At 43.5% G+C, this 21,111-nt stretch overlaps 1 protein-coding gene across 6 annotated transcripts in view; it reads right to left on the minus strand.

The window, feature by feature from the left end:
• Positions 1-21,111, minus strand: part of ERG (ETS transcription factor ERG) — a 280,009-nt gene that overhangs the window by 230,722 nt on the left and 28,176 nt on the right. The window contains exon 1 of one of the 6 annotated variants that reach the window (XM_067739496.1): positions 13,539-13,641. The exons of the other annotated variants lie outside the window; for them this stretch is intronic. The gene's annotated coding sequence lies outside the window, so the exon portion shown is untranslated. Of the gene's footprint in view, positions 1-13,538; positions 13,642-21,111 lie in introns of those variants that run through there. 6 annotated transcript variants of the gene reach the window in all.

Genomic DNA, 21,111 nt, shown 5'->3' on the forward strand with positions numbered 1-21,111 from the left:
AGTGCAAGTCCCGAACTCATTTCTGTTCCATATAGCGACTCAAGTCACTGATAATGTTTCTATTTCATGGAAGTGGTATGGAGATTTCCATCAGTTTCTGTATTATTTCCATTTCACCGTAAACACTTGGTAGGACGTGTTCAGCCTGAAACTGAACGTTTGTTTGGCCAGTCTGCTGCTGAGGAAGCACCAGGAGGAATCCGTCTCCAGAGGAGAGAGGCAAGGAAGGCTCTATTCTCCCCACAGGGATGCTCTCACAGGTGACAGCAAGCAGAGGGGGGAGGACCCAGCGGCCCCAAGTCAGCCTGGAGCAGCCCCTGGGAGTCAGGGCAGCCTGGAGCAGTGGTTGAAGGGAAGAACAAGGAGTGCGCATGAGGCCACACGTGTCAGGTGCAACTTCCGCTGCTTCACGGGAGGACAGGGGGATGGAGGCTTCCGGACCATCAGCAGTCAGATTAGAAAGTAAGACGACATAGAAAATCAAGGCAAAGCCATAGGTGGGAAACTGACAGAATCACCTGCAGCAACCCAGCTCCCGGCCCCACAGAAGTCGGGACCCAAGCCTGGAGTAAGAAGACCCCACCGTGTAAGATGCTTTGAGGAGTGAAAGTGGCCTTGCAGGCTGTGCAAAACCAGGGTCAAAAGAGCAGCTTAGAATAAACAGGTTCATTCAGGAGATGACAGGAGTGGAAAGAGCAAACATCAGGATATACATTGGTGGAAATTTATATACAGGGCCCTTAGAAATCACAGTGAACAAAGAAAAAGTAACACAGAGTGATGACCATAAAGCAACTTAGATCAGGGAGAGTCTCCAAGACATTCTTTGGCCCCCAAAGCAAGAAGCTGGGTTGGTAACATTTTAAATCGCTGTAACTATAAGGTTAGCAAGAATGATCAAATCCCCTCACTTGGGCGAAAAAAAAAAAGGAAAAGAAATAAAAATTTTTTTAAACTTTAAAAATTCATAACTTAATAAAACAGATAGTAGTGAGCCCTTCAGAAAATTCCTCTAGAGAAAGGCCATGGCCTCTGGGCAGTGCAGCCGTTCTGTCACTACAGCAGTATTGGCCCCACCTCCCCCAAGACACGGGGACATTCAGGACCAGCCAGCACTGAATAAACGGTGCATCCCCCCCGAGACGGGGAAGAAAGTACATGAGGACTAAAGCCCGCTGAGGTGCATTCACACTCCCCCCCACCACTCACTAGCAGCGTGACACTGGTCGAGTTACAACTTTGTGCCTCAGGTCCACCAGCTATCAAAGGAGAATAAAAGTATCCAAGCCCCCTGGATGCGGGGACCACTAAGTGAGTGGCTCTGTGTTGGAGACTGGAACCCAGTTCTGAACACTTAGCGAGTACTTAATAAAACAAAGTTAATGACTAAGGAAGGAACTGAAGAGGAACCTAAAATATTAAGGAGACGTCACTGCAAAGGGTCGCGCGAAGCTGGGTTGAGAGGGAAGCCTATCGGGTCCGCGAGGTATTTCCAATCAAACCAAATTCACTGGGTTCTGCTGCCACCCATCTCCTGACACCTCCAAGATGGCGCCCATGACAGACTCGACCTGTAGACGCCGTCCCTTCCTCATACCCAAGGCAGTCCAGATACTAAGCTGAAAGTATTTCAAGGACTCCAGCTTCATGAGCCACTGGAGTCTGGTATTGTGGCCCACCGACCTGGCATCCAGAGAACCAGAGAAGCGCCTTGGGCACTTCTGAACGCCTCCTTCAAGACGTGACATTTCCTCCTTCTCCCTCTCCCCCTTTTTCTTCCTTCTTCCCTTGTTCCTCTCTCTCCCACTTAATCTCACTGCAATCCCAGCTTACCTCACCCGCTGGCCTCACAGTTCATTAACACCGTGGCCCTCAGTCTTACCTGGAAAGAAACAAAATGGCACACGGGATCTCCTAGCAAACCTCAGAGCATCCCTTTTCTGAGAGTCTAACTAATGGGGACAGCTCAGGAGGCCCTGCACAATGTACTAGGTAAATCTACTATATTTCAGTCTACACTGCCTGACACAGTTTATAGAGCCAGAATTTATTACCAGCCTTATGGCTTCATAAATTAGCTAGTCAAGCCATTGCCCCATCTCAGTGTACTCTCGTATCCGTAAATTTATGGTATGCTGGCTTCACGTAGCATCACTGCCATCGCTTTCCAGGACCATGAGCATTCATTTTATCCTGGGACATAATTCATCACAGCTATTATGAAAATACCAACAAAAACACAAGAGGAAGAAAAATATGTAGGTTATGGTCTAACTGCCTGAATCTATCCCAAAAGGAAAGGAGATATTTGATAAAGTTTGGAGGATGTTTGAATGTGCTTAGTGTTATTTCAACTCAAAAAGCTTGACACACTTGAATGGGAAAATACAGGGTGAAGAGACCATTGACAATCCGCAGAACGCCAGCCAAGCAGCAGGGCTGTGTTCTGTTGAGATATCTGGGCTGGGTTCCCTCTGTAAATCAGCATTTTAAGTGTTAGATAAAGAGACTCCATAAATCAGGATTATATTCCTTCCACGTGATCTGTGTCTTCAGCAAAAGGATCTTCTGCTACTTGGCGTTTTGGTCTGGTCAGGTTTTACGTGGTCAGTTGCGAGTTTGGTTTGGTTTCTGGGTTGGAGAGGTTGAGCAGTGGAAAAGCTATGACTTGTTCTTTTGTTCTAGTTCATTATTCCAAGGACTAAGAACAATGCCAAGTCAACTCTCCTGCCCACGTGTAACGGCCAAAATGAACCTCTGGCTTCTAGCTACAAAATCCCCAGCGTGTTCTGCAGCCCTGCAGCCAGCCTGTCTGCTTAGGAAGGAACAATACTGTAATTTGAAAATGACCAATGAAAGAGAACACTGGTTCTATTTATTTTAAAATACAGCTTACGTTGTCTCACGCATAAGGAACAGATCTTTTTCAATAAATTTAAAACATGGGGATTCTGAGCCATCACTAAGACTTTAAGGATGCCACAAGAGCTGACTTTATCACGACACCTGTGTAGCACAAAAAGCATGGATTTAGGAGGCAGAAAGATATGGATTTGAACGTGGGTGCCACCATTCTCTTATCCGAGGACAGGCCTTTCTGCCCACCAGTCCAAGCTAAATCGAGTTTCCCCTTGCAGATGTGGTCAGGAGTCATCAAGTGGGGAGCAGCAGGCTGGTGAATTTGGTCTGAAGAGCCTGGAAAGTGGAATCTCTTTGGAAGCCACTTACCCACACTCACGGACACACAGACTCGTTGAGTTAGAAGGGCCTTAGCCGTAATCTAGCGCACTTCACCCCTGGTCTCTGCGGAAGGAGCTGAGAATGATGCCAATGGTTTTCGCCGTTTATTAAAAGGGCACAGACTATTGGAGGAACGATTTTAAAGATGCCCATCAGGCATCCAAGTCAGATGTCAAGTCAACAGTTGGATATAGGAATTTGAGTGTGGCGGGACCATCAGGGATGGAGATGTTTGGGAGTCGCTGGCCCATGGGTGGTGCTGGAAGCCAGGGGGACTAAATGAGGTCACTCAGAGAGTAACAGACTAACCCCTTCTGTGAAAAAGGAATTATGGCAGATTACTGTGGATTATTGTTCCAACTCGTAGCTCTGTCCCTCCTGTAAGAGAATAATGCAGCCCCACTCGCTGTCTGTGACTTGCTCTGGCCTTCCTGTGGGCACAGGGCACTCACCTCCCCATTAACTTTGGTCTTGCCCATGCACATGGTTCTGACCAATAAACGTAGGCTAAAGTGAAAGTGTACCCATTGCAGGAGGCAACTCCGAGAGGAATCACAGGACTCTGCTCATCCATCAGCTTCCGCCCCTTCCACACGGGCCCCAGAAAGGAGCCCAACAGAGCCACATCTGACCTGTAGTCTTCCAAGTAAGAAATAAATATCTGTTGCTATAAGCCACTGAGAGTTTTAGGACTGTTTGTTACTGCAGCAAAAGCTAACCAATACATAAATGAAAATTATCACCGCCAGTAGATACTTCCCAAAAAGCAGAGTAAGTCTACCTCAAAGATGCCAGGGCCTCAAGCCTGAGTGTGATCCACGGAGCTGTGCAAGGTCAGCCCAAGACCAGACGATGAAATGGTCCACGTTTACCATCAGAACTTCCAGATTTCCCTTAGGTGCTCTCCACCCGACTCCCCACCAGTGCCTTGCCCACAGGGAAAACCTGCCCTGAAGAAAGGTTCTGATATGAGCCATTGTGGTAACTCATTTCAACCAACAACTACAAGATTTATGAGCCAGCAGAGTTGCTTACATACAAAGATGAACACAAGACAATCTTGGCCTTAGTGGGTTGACATCCAGTCTACTCACTGAGGGCAAAAGACTGGGAAATTGACAGAGGGCAGAGACTGCCCTGAACCTCTGGGTAAACAAGCAAGCGACTGCTCTGTAACGCAGCCTGACCCAGCACCTGTGGGACTCTGGGTCACGCCCACCCTGCTCAGGTGCGGCCCCAGGCATGCCAAGCCACAGGGAAGAAGGGTGGGCACACCCTGCAGTCACTACCACCTCAGGTGCTGCCATCCACTGTGCCAGGACACAACCTGTCACGAGCCTTCCATTCAGGAGGGGCACTGGATATGCCCTCATTTTGACCTTAATCTGGGCTTTTCACTCTCCACAGGTCAATACAACTCACCAAAGAGCATTCCTCTTTGCCTTCTCAGCCAAATCAATGGAGGAGAATGAAGGCTGGCTGACATCGAGGAAAATGAGACTCTGCCATTCCTGAATGAAAGGTCTCTTAGGTCTCTTTTGATATCAAATAGCTAACACACACACATACGCACACACACGCACACACAGTTTGCATGAAGTAAACAGAAAGCAGATGAAAACACTGATTCATTTTTCTTGCAGCGCAGATTAGATCCAAACTTAGAGAAGACCAGCCGAATGTAAGATCTTTATACATTATCTCTGAAATGTTTGTCATGCTCAAAATATGATTTCATTTATCTCTTCCCCTGTCGGGTTGTGTCTGGGGGTTTTGTCACCTGAACTATAATAGCACGTTTTGCAGTATCACAGTGCAACAGAGCTTTTACACGTGTTAGCTTGTTTTACACGTCACTGTAGCAGAAAATGAAAGTCCTAGACTCAGATGTGTTGCTCCCTAAAGAAATGGAGCACATGTGTTGCTCTGCACGGACAGCACACCTCTGACAAAGGCATAGATGATCACCTACCTGGGAGGAATTGAACTTGAAATGAATCTATGCATCTGGGCCCCTTGCCTGTGACACACAAGAAACCTTCCATAACGAAACAAGGCAATTCGTAACATTCAGTCATTAGATTTCTGAAAGGACATCCTGGCTCCATCTTCACTAAAACATAATGCAAGTGAGCCATTTCTTCCCTAGCAAATTTTTTACAAAAGAAGTTTTAAAGCTCTCAGAGTTGTCGTCATCACACAGCAAATAAAAACATTCTTGAGATGCTTTTCATTTTCAAGAGAGAAGCTACTTATTAAATAATCTCAGCTTTCTTCATCCTTCAGGCTGCATTTGAAGCCTTAGGGTAAAGCTCTGAGCTGAGCCAAGCATGGGACTTAGACGTCCTCACTCCTACCTTTTGGGTCACCTCTGGCCACCCCTCACCGTCCATCCTATGGTCCGGCCTCGGTGAACCGCTGTCACCAGAATGCATGAGCACTAGATGTCCTGCTTTTGCATATGCCTCTTGGAAACTTCCTCCCTACTCAATCCAGCTAACATGTGTTTGCCTTTAGACCCAGTGCATGCACTGGCTCTTCTGAGAAGCCATCCCTGACCCCTGGACAGTCTTGGTGAAACCGCACTTCCATGGGTCCTTCTAGAGCACCTGTCTCCCTCAATCCTCGTGTAACAACCTGGGTTTGACTCTCAGCTGCACCACTGGCCAGCTATGCAACAATGGTATGACCCCTCACAGAACAACCAAATTCAGCTACGTAGCCATAGTCGGTAAGAAGTGCCAAAAACACTGTATTCATTTGCAAAGATGCACTGGCAGATGAAACAATGAAACTATCAAAACTTAAGCAGCATTTTACATTCAAAATATTGTTTTTAAAGCTCAAAACAAAGTATTTGCAAGAAACAGCATTCATTGAAAAGCAACAGAAGCAGATGTTCAATATTGCATATATAAAAGGAATGCTTTTGAAGATTTCTAGTGCAAAGGGACTTGGGTTGCAAAAACTAAAAACAAACAAAAACATAAAATTGTCAAGACATCCATGTAAAACTGCATCAGAGGAGTCTATTTGGGAAATGTTAGGTGAATCTGTGACCAAAAAAAAAACAAATACGTAGGGCTTCCCTGGTGGCGCAGTGGTTGAGAGTCCCCCTGCCGATGCAGGGGACACGGGTTCGAGCCCCGGTCCGGGAAGATCCCACATGCCGCGGAGCGGCTAGGCCTGTGAGCCACGGCCGTTGAACCTGCGCATCCGGAGCCTGTGCTCATACCACTTCCCAATGATATCCTAACTCAGTGTTTTCAAGACGGGACAGATTGTGAAATTTTTTGTTCTAGTTCTGTGAAAAATGCCAGTGGTAGTTTGACAGGGATTGCATTGAATCTGTAGATTGCTTTGGGTAGTAGAGTCATTTTCACAATGTTGATTCTTCCAATCCAAGAACATGGTATATCTCTCCATCTATTTGTATCATCTTTAATTTATTTCATCAGTGTCTTATAATTTTCTGCATACACATCTTTTGTCTCCTTAGCTAGGTTTATTCCTAGATTGGAGGAATCAGGGTCCCTGACTTCAGACTATACTACAAAGCTACAGTAATCAAGACAGTATGGTACTGGCACAAAAACAGAAATATAGATCAATGGAACAGGATAGAAAGCCCAGAGATAAACTCACGCACATATGGTCACCCTTATCTTTGATAAAGGAGAAAAGAATATACAGTGGAGAAAAGACAGCCTCTTCAATAAGTGGTGCTAGGAAAACTGCACAGGTACATGTAAAAGTATGAGATTAGAACACTCCCTAACACCATACACAAAAATAAGCTCAAAATGGATTAAAGACCTAAATGTAAGGCCAGGCACTATCAAACTCTTAGAGGAAAACATAGGCAGAACACTCTATGACATAAATCACAGCAAGGTCCTTTTTGACCCACCTCCTAGAGAAATGCAAATAAAAACAAAAATAAACAAATGGGACCTAATGAAACTTAAAAGCTTCTGCACAGCAAAGGAAACCATAAACAAGACCAAAAGACAACCCTCAGAATGGGAGAAAATATTTGCAAATGAAGCAACTGACAAAGGATTAATCTCCAAAATTTACAAGCAGCTCATGCAGCTCAATAACAAAAAAACAAACAACCCAATCCAAAATTGGGCAAAAGACCTAAATAGACATTTCTCCAAAGAAGATATACAGATTGCCAACAAACACATGAAAGAATGCTCAACATCATTAATCATTAGAGAAATGCAAGTCAAAACTACAATGAGATTTCATCTCACACCAGTCAGAATGGCCATCATCAAAAAATCTAGAAACAATAAATGCTGGAGAGGGTGTGGAGAAAAGGGAACACTCTTGACTGTTGGTGGGAATGTGAATTGGTACAGCCACTATGGAGAACAGTATGGAGCTTCCTTAAAAAACTACAAATAGAACTAGCACACGACCCAGCAATCCCACTACTGGGCATATACCCTGAGCAAACCATAATTCAAAAAGAGTCATGTACCAAAATATTCATTGCAGCTCTATTTACAATAGCCAGGACATGGAAGCAAGCTAAGTGTCCATCATCGAATGAATGGATAAAGAAGATGTGGCACATATATACAATGGAATATTACTCAGCCATAAAAGGAAACGAAATTGAGTTATTTGTAGTGAGGTGGATGGACCTAGAGTCTGTCATACAGAGTGAAGTAAGTCAGAAAGAGAAAAACAAATACCGTATGCTAACACACATATATGGAATCTAAGAAAAAAAAAAAGGTCATGAAGAACCTAGGGGTAAGACGGGAATAAAGACACAGACCTACTAGAGAATGGACTTGAGGATATGGGGAGGGGGAAGGGTAAGCTGTGACAAAGCGAGAGAGTGGCATGGACATATCTACACTACCAAACGTAAAATAGATAGCTAGTGGGAAGCAGCCGCATAGCACAGGGAGATCAGCTCTGTGCTTTGTGACCACCTAGAGGGGTGGGATAGGGAGGGTGGGAGGGAGGGAGACGCAAGAGGGAGGAGTAATGGGGACATATGTATATGTATAGCTGATTCACTTTGTTATAAAGCAGAAACTAACACACCATTGTAAAGCAATTATACTCCAATAAAGATGTTTAAAAAAAAAAAAAAAGACAAGACAGAGAGCATAGCTACAATTCCAGGGATCTAGGTGCATACACTTGAATATAAACTCAACAACTGCTTCCTTTCCAGAGAAAGTCTTGTGCTACAAGGAAAAAACAATGTCAGCTGCATAACACACTTAGTGACATAGGATCTGAAAGCTAATGCAATACATTCAATATTTCTGTCTTCCTTACGTGATATTATGGAAGATGAGCAGAAATGCACTCCAGTGTTTCTCTAAGAAACCAGTGTTTTCCCAGCTTTTTAAAGACGTGAACTAGACAGACTTGTTTATTCATCTGATCTCCTCAGTATTTTTATTTTTTTGTAAAAAGGAACATTTATTTATTTTTGGCTGGGTTGGGTCTTCATTGCTATGCACAGGCTTTCTCTAGTTGCAGTGAGCGGGGGCTACGCTTCGTTGCAGTGCGCAGGCTTCTCATTGTGGTGGCTTCTCTTGTTGCGGAGCATGGGCTCTAGGCGCACGGGCTTCAGTAGTTGTTGCAGGCAGGCTCAGTGGTTGTGGCTCGTGGGCTTTAGAACACAGACTCAGTAGTTGTGGCGCATGGGCTTAGTTGCTCCTCAGCATGTGGGATCTTCCTGGACCAGGGATCGAACCTGTGTCCCCTGCATTGGCAGATGGATTCTTAACCACTGTGCCACTAGGGAAGTCCCTCCTCAGTATTTTTAAATATCATAATACTCCTAGGCAAAGAAGGGATGCAGTGTTTCTTCGATGTATATCTTTATATAACTATGCATAAAAGAGTCTGGAACTATATAAAACAAAATAGTAACAGTGGATAACTCTACAGGGACATTACAGAGAGTTTTTTTCTTCCTTTTGCTTCTCTGTATTTATCATCTTTTTCTACCTGAATTCCACTCATGCCATTAAGAATTAAAGACCACAGAGTCATAAGAGGGTGACATGAGTTCAACCATTTAAAAACAGCTTTAAGAGCTTTGCCTGTCTAAGGGATCACGTGAGCTGTCTATCACTGACGGACCCCACACGTTACCCAGAACCACAAAAACAACAGTATGAATGTGATGACCTTAGGATGCAGATAAGGAAGAGTCAGTTAAACACACAACACCCCACCCCTAGCTACTGGGCCAAGCAAAGCGTTAGAGCATTCATTCCAGGATGTATCTATAGCAGAGTAACTGGAAACACAGCACAGTCTGACAGTTGGGCAGCTCAAGAGTCTACCTGGCCACCTCCTTCCCAGGGTCTTGTTTCCCGTGGAAGTGGGGCCGTCCCGGGGCGGGGAGGCAGCACCTCCACTTCCCTTCCCCTCAAACCTCCCACCTCTTCCATCCACATGCTCCAAGCTTTCAGAATAACCCCTGTTATCCACAGAGCCCACCAGGCTAGGTTGAGCACTTTTACACAATTTCTCATAAGCAATCTCTGTTCATCATATCTGTATTATTAACTTTTTTCTCTTTTATCAAAAGATAAAGAGAGCAGCAATACACAGCTTTTGCTTATAAATGACTAGGGTCCTCCAAAGTGTTCCCCTTCTACCAAAGTATCCTAAACGAATTAATATTATCATTATTATCATTGTGGTTATTACTATCACTCTTATTATTAATGCTAAGGAATGACCTGTTTTTAGGTAGACAACATTTACAATTCAGTAGCAAAGTTTCTCATGCTGAGTTCACAGTTCACAGCGTCCTGCGGCCCTTGGACAGGAATATATAAAGCTCAGAGATGCCTGCTTATAGACCTCTCCAGTGGGAGACAGTGACAGGTAGACCCTTGGAATAGGAGGTAGGAAACCTAAGCCCCTCCATCCCTGCACAAGCTCTAAGCAGGGAACCTGAGACCCATCAGCCACTCTCTCTGCCATAGACCAGAGGCAATTATAACGGACTTCCAGGACTGGTACACCAGGACCCTAGGACCTCCTCCACCAGGAGGTTCTCATCACAGTCAAAGCAACAGACAAGTGTATTAATTAGGATTCATTTTAGTTGTAAGCGACAGAGATAACATTGACTTCTTTTTATCATTGTATTTATTGTCAGTTGACACTTACCCTACAACCCTCATTTTCTTCTATAGTTATATTTGCTAGTATAAAGAATCCATTTTGCACCAGACACATTTACACATGTCAAACATATCTTTTCTGTTCATTATTACATTCTCTACATCCTTCCTATATGAGCCCCTCAAGTGAATATGGACAAACAAGACACTGGGCACATTTTGAAACTTTCATTGTCACAGAGTCTCAGGAAAATTGAGAATAAGCTGGACATCTGAATTCAATATTTCATTAGTTTCATCTATGGCTCTGTGATTTAAGAGATAACATTGACTTTTAAAAATGGTAGCTTTTCAAAACAAGCAACCTAATTTAAAAATGGGCAAAGGGCTTGAACAGACAGTTCTCCAAGGGAGATAGGCAGATGGCCAATAAGCACAGGAAGAGGTGTTCAACACCATTAATCATTAATGAAATGCAAATCCAAACCACAATGAGATACCACTTCACAGCCATTAGGATGGCTACTATCAAAATAACAGAGAGTAACTAGCGTTGGTGAGAATGTGGAGCAATTGGAACCTCTTGGCATTACTGATGGGAATACAAAATGGTGCAGCCACTGTGGAAGACTGTATGGTGGTTCCTCAAACAGTTAAGCAGAAAATTACCACGTGACTCATTAATTTCACTTCTGCGTGTATACACAAAAGAATTGAGAGCAGAGAATCAGATACTTGCTTGCCAATGTTCACAGCAGCACTACCCACAGCAGCCAACAGATAGAAATGACCCAAATGTACATCAACAGATGAATGGATAAACAAAATTCCATATTATTCAGCCTTAAAAGGGAATGAAATTCTGAAACATGGTACAATATGGATGAACCTTGAAGATATTATGCTGAGTGAAATAGGCCAGACACCAAAAGACAAATACTATATGATTCCACCTATATAAGGTCCCTAAAGTAGTCAAATTCATAAAGACAGTAAGCAGAATAGAAGGTACTAAGGGCTAGGCGGAGAGAGGAATGGGGCGTATTATGGACTTAACGTTTGCGTTCCCCTAAAATTCACATGTTAAAGCCCTAACTGCCAATATGATGATACTTGGAGATGGAGCCTTTTGGAGGTAATTAGGTCGTGAAGGGGAGCCTTCATTATTGGATTATAAGTGCCCTTATAAGAAGAGACAAGAAAAAGTGTGCTTCTCTCTGTTTCTGCCATGTGAGGACACAGCAAGAAGGCAAGCTGTCTGCAAGCAGGAAGAGGGCTCTCACCAGAACATGACCATGCTGGCACCCTGATCTTGGACTTCCCAGACCCAAGAACTGTAAGAAGTATATGTTATTTAAGCCATCCATACTATAACTTTCTTATAGAAGCCTGAGCTAAGACAGGGAGTTAGTTTAATGGGTACAGAGTTTCCATTTGTGATGATGAATAAGTTCTAGAAATGGACAGTGGTGGTGGTAACACAATATTGTGAATATAGTTCATACCACTGAACCGCACACTTACAAATGACTACAATGGTAAATTTTGTTGTATTTCACCAGAATATAATTTTGTTTAATGGTGGCTTAAATCATATCAAAATAGTTAGATAAAGACTGCTATGATTATCAGAGACCCAACTCCTTCTGTTCTGACATTCTACTACCTCAACACACAGCTTACTTCTTGAAACAAGATGGCTGCTCCAACTCCAGTCATCACATCAGCAATCCAGCAAGTGGAATGGAGAAAGGAAAGGAGAAGGACATACGTTTCCCTTTAAAGACTCTATGTGGAAGGTCAACTTCCTAGAAGTTGCCTGCAGCCCTTCTGCTCACATTCTATTGGCCAGAACATAGTCACATGGTGGCACTCAGCTGCAAAGGAAGCTGGGAAATGTAGTCTTTGTTCCAGGCACCGACCTTCTCCGCTAACGTTCAGGAGTTCTGTTACTGAGGAAGAAGGGAAGGATGAGGACTGACAGAACACAAGCCATCTCTGCATAAGTTGAAAATCACCTTGCAAATGTTTTTTGGCACAAAGTTGCAAATCTTCAAGATTTCCTAGGATCACAATGCAGAAAGGGGTAGCTTTAAGAAATAGCTGTGGCCAAGTGAGTACGTTCTTCTTCGGTAAGCTCACTTGGCAACATACAAGGAATCTGGACCCTTATAGGGATATGCAGTACAAAATGTTGTTATTCACCATGTACTCCAAGGAATAAGCACGGCTAAATTGAGAAGCAATTAAAGAAATAAAGAGAAAAAGCAAAAGAAAGCAAGAAAAAGGGATGGAGAGAAGGGAGGGAAAAAGAAAGAAAATAAGAAGAAAATTTTAAACAAAAAGATGAAAATAAAGAGTCACTTTCCTAATGCCTCACCCCATCCATTTTGTAGAATTTCAAACACCTGGAATAACTGAATACAAAGAAAAACCCTTATGACCTGGGCTGCGTTCAGCTTTAGCAGAGACCAGGAAGCACCCACTGGCCCATTCATGACATTTCAGGTGGGTAACAAACACTTGCCGTTTCCAGGGCACCCACCTCCCTCAACTCTGAATGCCTCCTGCCCTCAAGGAAAAAGATTCAGCACCTTCAAAACGCCCCCTACCCCTACACTTTGTTTCCCATGAAGGCTGTCTTTGGTTGAAAATTTCAGAGGCCAAGTACAGAGTTTCACATATTCACACAGTTAAGAGAGAGGATGAGAGTTCTTATGAGTCATAGAAAATTTGGTTTCAAAAACAAATGGCATCAGGAAGAATCAAAAACACTAAACGCCCACATGCCTCGTCTCTTTAAAGCACACTGGGGGAAATTTTGCTTTTAGTGGTAACCTAACATTCTGTTGCTGCTATATATGTCACTTTCAGCAGAGGCGAAATAGCTAACAGCCTGGGAAGACTTTTATAGCCTTCTCATCCTTTTTTAAGAGATGGCGTCGTCCCAATTTTGACCTTCCTCTTACTACTTTCCTTTCCTTTGGACAAAATCCATGTAATCCTCAGTAATACTACAACAACTCTGTGTGACTGCGTATGCACACCTGATTCCCACGCCTTTCTCATCCCCTGTTTTGGAAGAGATCTATCTGTACATAGAGGTATAAAGCCCCCATACACCCTGTTCTGGAAGCCACAGCCCTTACCCCAACTCAGCCCTCCTGGCATTACCTGTCTCCTGCCACCGATTCAAGTCAGGAAGCACTTCAGACCCAGGCCTGCAAACAAAATCCCGTAGACAGTTCTAGAGGGTGTGCTTGGCTGTGGAAGCAAGCTTAAATGGCTTCTGCTTGAATCATCCCTCCATCAGCATCACCCCTACAGAAAGTCATCTCTTGAGTTTTAGAATGCTTTAAACCCTCCCTTTTATTTTTTAGCATTTATTATCCATCTCATATTACAGCTTTTCATATGTCTCATCTCTAAGGGAATCACACATTCTAGCTCGTCCAAGACAGTTCTAGTTTGGCCTGTTGTCAATATAATTATTCATTGTGTCTTCTTTCACTTCGAGTTTGGAAGAAAAATTATACAGACACCCAACTGATCTCTCCAGTGTGTGTGTCACCTCCTTGATAATAGGAAAGATTCTGTCCTGGCAACCTTTCCGTTCTCCAAGGAGTCTCCCCTCATATAGCAGCTGACCCAGGTGGGTACAAGTAGTTATCTGTTGAAAGGAAGGAAGGGAGGGAGGGAGGAAGGAAAGAAGAACTCTCTCCTACTTCTCCTCTTGCTCAAAATCCAGCCATGAGCCCAATATAAGGATAAGTGTTAGAAAAAATTACTTGAAAGAGCAGCATTCTCCCCTCACAGGGAGGGATATAACACAGTGGATGAAAGTAAGACTCTGCCTGACTGTCCAGATTCAAAGTCTGATTCCATAATTTACTATCTACATGACTTTGAACAGGCTGACTAACCTTTGCTGCCTCCATTTTCTTATCCCTAAAATGGGTATAGTAAAAGTGACTCCCTACACACAAATGGCCACCACGCACATGAAAAGATGCTCAGTATCACTAATCATTAGAAAAATGCAAATCAAAACCACAACGAGATACCACTACATACCCATTAGGATGACTAATATGAAAAAGAAACGAACATGTGTTGACCAGGATATGGAGAAATTGGAACCCTTGCACACTGTTGGTGGGACTGTAAAATGGTGCAACTGCTATGGAAAATAGGATGGAGGTTCCTCAAAAAATTAAACAAAATAACCATACGATCCAGTAATTCCACCTCTGGGTATTTACTCAAAAGAATTGAAAGCAGAGTCTTGAAAAGATATTTGCACACTCGTGTTTATAGCAGCCTTCTTTATACTGGCCAAGAGGTGGGAGCAACCCAAGTGTCCATCAACAGATGCACGCATAAAGAAAATGTGGCATATACATATAATGAAACATTATTCAGCCTTAAAAAAGAAGGAAATTCTGTTACATGCTATAACACGGATGAACCTTGGGGACATTAGGCTCGGTGAAATGAGCCAGTCACAGAAGGACAAATACTGTATGATTCCACTTATATGAGGGACCTAAAGTAGTCAAATGTATAGTATAACGGTGGTTACCAGGGACGGGAGGGAACGAGGATGGGGAATTAGCATTTAATGGGGACAGAATTTTACATATGCAAGATGAAATAGTTCTACAGATCTGCTTTGAAACAATGTGAATATACCTAGCACTACTGACTGTACACTTAAAAATGGTTAAAACAGTCAATTTTACATTATATGGTTTTTACCACACAGACAAAAAAATTATCATTAAAAACATGCTGTCATATGAATTAAACCAGTTCATACATGTAAAGCACAGAACACTGCCGGGCACAGAGTGAATGTTCTGTAAATGTCACCTTCATCAATGAATCCACATATTTTGTTCCACACTACATCAACGTGTGTGAATTATTTTAAGTTTGGTTTGGTGCCTTTTTACTTGTTTGGGCTTTTGTTTTCTTACTTCTTGTCATCTTCGCAGTTTTCCATATCATGTATTGCTCTCTATGGCTAATTGTTTTAGAAGCTTTACGCATTCTATTTTAAAATTATTCATTTTAGGATAACAGTAAAAAGTATAATATGAATCTTTTAAGAAAAAAATCAACGGCCAATTATTCAATTTCATAAGATACAATCTTAAGTTTGGATTATTCTCTTTGCTTAGACTTTTTGAGAGCCTTCCTATTTACTATGAGCTTGCAGCAGTTGATCAAAAAGAGACACGATTGTTTTCAAAGGCAGTATGATGGGGCTGCCCCAGAGCTAACACAGAAGCATAAAGCCCAGATCACAAAATATAATGGTCCCAGATTTCTTAGGGACCATTCTGGACATGAATTTCTAAGAAGAACATTGATTAAAAAAATAATATATCCAGAAAAATAAAACTGATATATGATAGCTCTAAAAAATGTATTATATGAAATAGGGGATTAAAAATTCGTTGTGTTTTATCTGAAAAAGAGAAGTTTAAGGAAATACTCATTTGAAATATATGAAGATCAGTCAAATGTTCACACATTCACTTGTTCAGTTCTGAGATTATTTGGTAAATATTTACTGTAAGATTTTTAAGAATCAGGCACTGTGCTAGGTGTTAACAGTACCAATCATGACCAAAAACAGCCACTTTACTGTGTTATCCTAGAAGGCAGAAGTAGACAGAGAAAATCTGAGGTCACTCAAAGGAAACACATACTGATAAACAGCTATCTTGCAGTGGAAAGGGCTATTCAGTGAGGGAGTGAGGTCCCCATCCCTGGGGCTACGCAGGCAAAGGCAATATGAGCATTAAGAATGTAGAGAAGAGGGCTTCCCTGGTGGCGCAGTGGTTGAGAGTCCGCCTGCCGATGCAGGGGACATGGATTCGTGCCCCGGTCCGGGAAGATCCCACATGCCACGGAGCGGCTAGGCCTGTGAGCCACGGCCACTGAGCCTGCGTGTCTGGAGCCTGTGCTCCACAATGGGAGAGGCCACAACAGTGAGAGGCCCGCGTACCACACACAAAAAAAAGAATGTAGGGAAGTAACTTCTACACTAGGTTCTAAATAGATGTAGTGAAGGTAACAATCTACCTCTCCTCCAACCAGAAACTCTATGAAATCCAGTTTTAAAGCACACGGAGTGGAGAGAATGCTGGTACATTCAGAGTGACCTCAAGATGAAATGCTTAGAAAAGCTTCACTACTCATTCAACATGACAACCTGATAGGAGACCTAAAATGATGTAGACCTATACTAAGTCTGCAACATTTATTATATCAAGTGTAACCATGTCTCTTCACATGGGTGCATACTGATGATCCATTATTAGAATCTCAACGTAAATTACAAGAGCACAGCAGTTCCTCTACAGGTAGCATCCTTCCCTCACAAATTTCATTCCAGCTTTGAAAACAATCATGAAAGTGATTGCTAAAACTTGGAAGTAACCAAGATGCCCTTCAATAGGTGAATGGATAAACCAGCTGTGGTACATCCATACTGTGGAATATTATTTGGCTGTGAAAAGAAATGAGCTAGCGAGCCACAAAAAGATGTGGAGGAGGCTTAAGTGCATATTACTAAGAAAAAGAAGCCCCCTCAAAGTCACAGTACTGTGCAATTCCAACTATATGACATTCTGGAAAAGGCAAAATATTGAGACAGTAAAGAGGTCACTGCTCATCATAGGTTCAAAGGGATGAATTGTTGGAACATGGGGTATTTTTAGGACAGTAAAACTATTCAGTGTGGTACAGTAAAGGTGACTATGTAGCATTAGACGTTAGTTAAAATCCATAGAAAGTACAACACAAAGAATGAACCCTAATGTAAACAATGGACTTTAGTTAATAATAATGTATCAATATTGGTTCATCAATTATAACAAATGTACCACACTTAAAAACAAACAAAAAACTACACTGAGATAGAAAACATTTAACAGATTCAGAGATAAGTAAATAGTAAGTAATTAAAGAAATGAAAAAATCATGAAACTTCACAGGCCCGTCTTCCTTTAAGGGGAAAAAAAAATGTTCTCATCTCTAAAACCCAAGAACTATTGCAAAAGAATTCAATGTGATATTTTTAAAGCACAATTATTGAGTATAAAATGCAGTGTGACAACACACAACTTTGCAAGAACTTTCTGTGTTTAGGTAAGGTCAACTGTATAGTTGAAGGCTGAGCTGTAGATGTTTGCGGTCACAGTGACAGAGATCCCCTCTGGCAATTACCACACATGTTCAAACGCGGTTGACCCCGGCGGGACTAAGGGTGGAATGAGATGCAGGAAATAAGATACTGGGCAGGGTCCCCACTTTGCCAGTCATTAGTTCTCCAAAGTTGGGCAACTGACTTTGACGGGTGTCTATTTTCTCACACAAGAGGTGAACAGAACAGACCAGGCAGCAGTTTCGATATTGGTCTCCAGTGGAAGAGAGGGGCTGGGTACAGTGGGGATGGGACGATAGGGAGGGGCAAGAGGGGACTGGCTTCCACCAAAAGAGTTCCACTCTTTTGGGGGAGGTTTTACTTACTGGGCTTTTGTGTACAATTTTATTTGAACAGAGACCTCCTTAGCTAAAAAAAAAAGACAAAGAAAATTAAAAGAGACATCTGGTTCCTTTTCCCTGAAGGTATTTGCTCGTGCCAAGGAATGAAGCACCTGTGGGTGAGGAACAGATGAAAGCTGGAAATATAAAAACTTGAGAGAACCATTTTTTCATTTCGAAGGGGATTATCGAAGGCAGAATGTACTTTGGCTCCTATAAACCCATCCAATATCTCATCTCCCACCTTGGCCCACTGCTGCAGTTCTGCAGGATGTTATCCAAAGAGTTCCTCTCCCATTCCAATGGCCTAAGGGGGGAAGATTCTACCTGAAATACTGGGGCCCATGTTTGGAGGGATGGGTGAGTGCCATCTGAGTATTTGTCCTACTTAGAAGGAAGCAAATATTTATTCAAAAGCATTTATTAAATAATAAGACAATGATCAAAAAGGAAAGGGCAAACACCCATTGTAGTTTACATACAAGAATCATGGACCCTTAAGTTATAAGAGACTTTAAATGAGGAGAGAAATAAAGCCACAGAGGAGAAAAATGTTGTGAAATGTTACGTAATAGGAGGTAGACCTGGGATCCAAAGCTGGTACTGCCAGTGATGATCTATTCTAAGTGAAGATCTAGATGAAGATCCTTCTGCTCAGGCACCAGCCTCTCTGTGTTTGCTAGTCAGTGTAAAAGGCATCTCAAATGTTTTGCCTTCCCAGTCTTCTGAAAGCCACATAGGCATGTCTATGCATTCATGTCTGTGTGTGTGTCATTGCACATGTGCCTGCCTTTCTATTGAAGCTCACAAAAGGATATGACCTACCTGCAAAGTGGCAAACAGAACCTGATTGAATGAAGAAACACTTGATTGAGAGTTTAAGAAACAACCATTTGGGGCTTCCCTTGTGGTGCAGTGGTTAAGAATTCACCTGCCAATGCAGGGGACACAGGTTTGAGCCCTGGTCTGGGAAGATCCCACATGCCATGGAGGAACTAAGCCCGTGCGCCACAACTACTGAGGCTGTGCTCTAGAGCCCGTGAGCCACTACTGGAGCCTGCATGTCTAGAGCCCATGCTCTACAACAAGAGAAGCCACTGCAATGGGAAGCCCGCACTCCACAATGAAGAGTAGCCCCTGCTCACCGCAACCAGAGAAAGCCCACATGCAGCAAAGAAGATGCAACACAGCCAAAAATAAATTATTTTTTTTAAAAAAGAACAGAAAAAAAAAGTTGAAGAAACAACCATTTGGATTTCTTACTGCCATCAAAACTTGAATATTAAAAGTAGTCTTTACTTGACTCAATTTTTTGAAGGATACCATGGTGTAGTGGAAAGAACCCACAATTTGGAAAAGACACTGCACTACTAATTAGATGTCCATAGGAAGTGACTTAATATCTCCAAGTTTCAGTTTCTCAATTTAAAAGGAGGATTGGGGACCTTCAAGATGAAGGAGGAGTAAGACGTGGAGATCACCTTCCCTCCCACAAATACATCAAAAATACATCTACTGTGGAACAACTCCTACAGAACACCTACTGAATGCTGACAGAAGACCTCAGACTTCCCAAAAGGCATGAAACTCCCCACATACCTGGGTAGGGCAAAAAGAAAAGGAAAAACAGAGACAAAAGAATAGGGACGAGGGCTTCCCTGGAGGTGCAGTGGTTGAGAGTCCTCCTGCCGATGCAGGGGACACGGGTTCGTGCCCCGGTCCGGGAAGATCCCACATGCCGTGGAGCGGCTGGGCCCAGGAGCCATGGCCGCTGAGCCTGTGCGTCCAGAGCCTGTGCTCCGCAACGGGGGAGGCCACAACAGTGAGAGGCTCGGGTACTGCAAAAAAAAAAAAAAAGAATAGGGACGAGACCTGCACCTTGGGGAGGGAGCTGTGAAGGAGGAAGTTTCCACACACTAGGAAGCCCCTCACTGGCGGAGACGGGGAGTGGCGGGGGGAAGCTTCGGAGCCACGGAGAGTGCAGCAACAGGGGTGAAGAGGGCCAAGCGGAGAGATTCCCGCACAGAGGATTGGTGCTGACCAGCACTCACCAGCCCAAGAGGCTTGTCTGCTCACCCGCCGGGACGGGTGGGGGCTGGGAGCTGAGGCTCAGGCTTCAGAGGTCAGACACCAGGGAGAGGACTGGGGTTGGCTACGTGAACACACCCTGAAGGGGGCTGGTGCACCACAGCTAGCCAGGAGGGAGTCCAGGAGAAAGTCCGGAACCGCCTAAGAGGCAAGAGACCATTGTTTCCTGGTGCGCGAGGAGAGGGGATTCAGAGTACTTCCTAAATGAGCTCCAGAGACGGGCGCAAGCCACGGCTAACAGCGCAGACCCCAGAGACGGGCATGAGACACTAAGGCTGCTGCAGCCACCAAGAAGCCTGTGTGCGAGCACAGGTCACTATCCACACCTCCCCTCCCAGAGACTGTGCAGCCCACCACTGCCAGGGTCCCGTGATCCAGGGACAACTTCTCCGGGAGAACACATGGCATGCCTCAGGCTGGTGCAACGTCACGCCGGCCTCTGCCACCACAGGCTCACCCCGCACTCCGTACCCCTCCCTCCCCCCAGCCTGAGTGAGCCAGAGCACCCTAATCAGCTGCTACTTTAACCCCTGTCTTCGCCCTCTCTGAGCAAAGAACAGACGCCCTCAGGCGACCTACACACAGAGGCGGGGCCAAATCCAAAGCTGAACCCCAGGAGCTGTGCGAAAAAAGAAGAGAAAGGGGAATCTCTCCCAGCAGCCTCAGGAGCAGTGGATTAAATCTCCACAATCAACTTGATGTACCTGCACCTGTGGAATACCTGAATAGACAACGAATCATCCCAAATTGAGGAGGTGGACTTTGGGAGCAACTGTAGACTTGGGGTTTGCTTTCTGCATCTAATTTGTTTCTGGTTTTATTTTTGTTTTAGTTTAGTATTTAGAGCGTATTATCATTGGTAGATTTGTTTATTGATTTGGTTGCTCTCTTCATTTTTTTTAATATATATATTTTTCCTTTTTCTCTTTTTGTAAGTGTGTATGTGTATGTTTCTTTGTGTGATTTTGTCTGTATAGCTTTGCTTTTACCATTTGTCCTAGGGTTCTGTCAGAGTTTTTTTGTTTTTTTTGTTTTTTTGGTATAGCTTTTAGTGCTTGTTATCATTGATGGATTTGTTTTTAGGTTTTGTTGTTCTCTTCTT

The sequence above is a fragment of the Pseudorca crassidens genome, chromosome 5 (genome assembly GCF_039906515.1).
Source record: "Pseudorca crassidens isolate mPseCra1 chromosome 5, mPseCra1.hap1, whole genome shotgun sequence".
Taxonomy (NCBI): Eukaryota; Metazoa; Chordata; class Mammalia; order Artiodactyla; family Delphinidae; genus Pseudorca; species Pseudorca crassidens.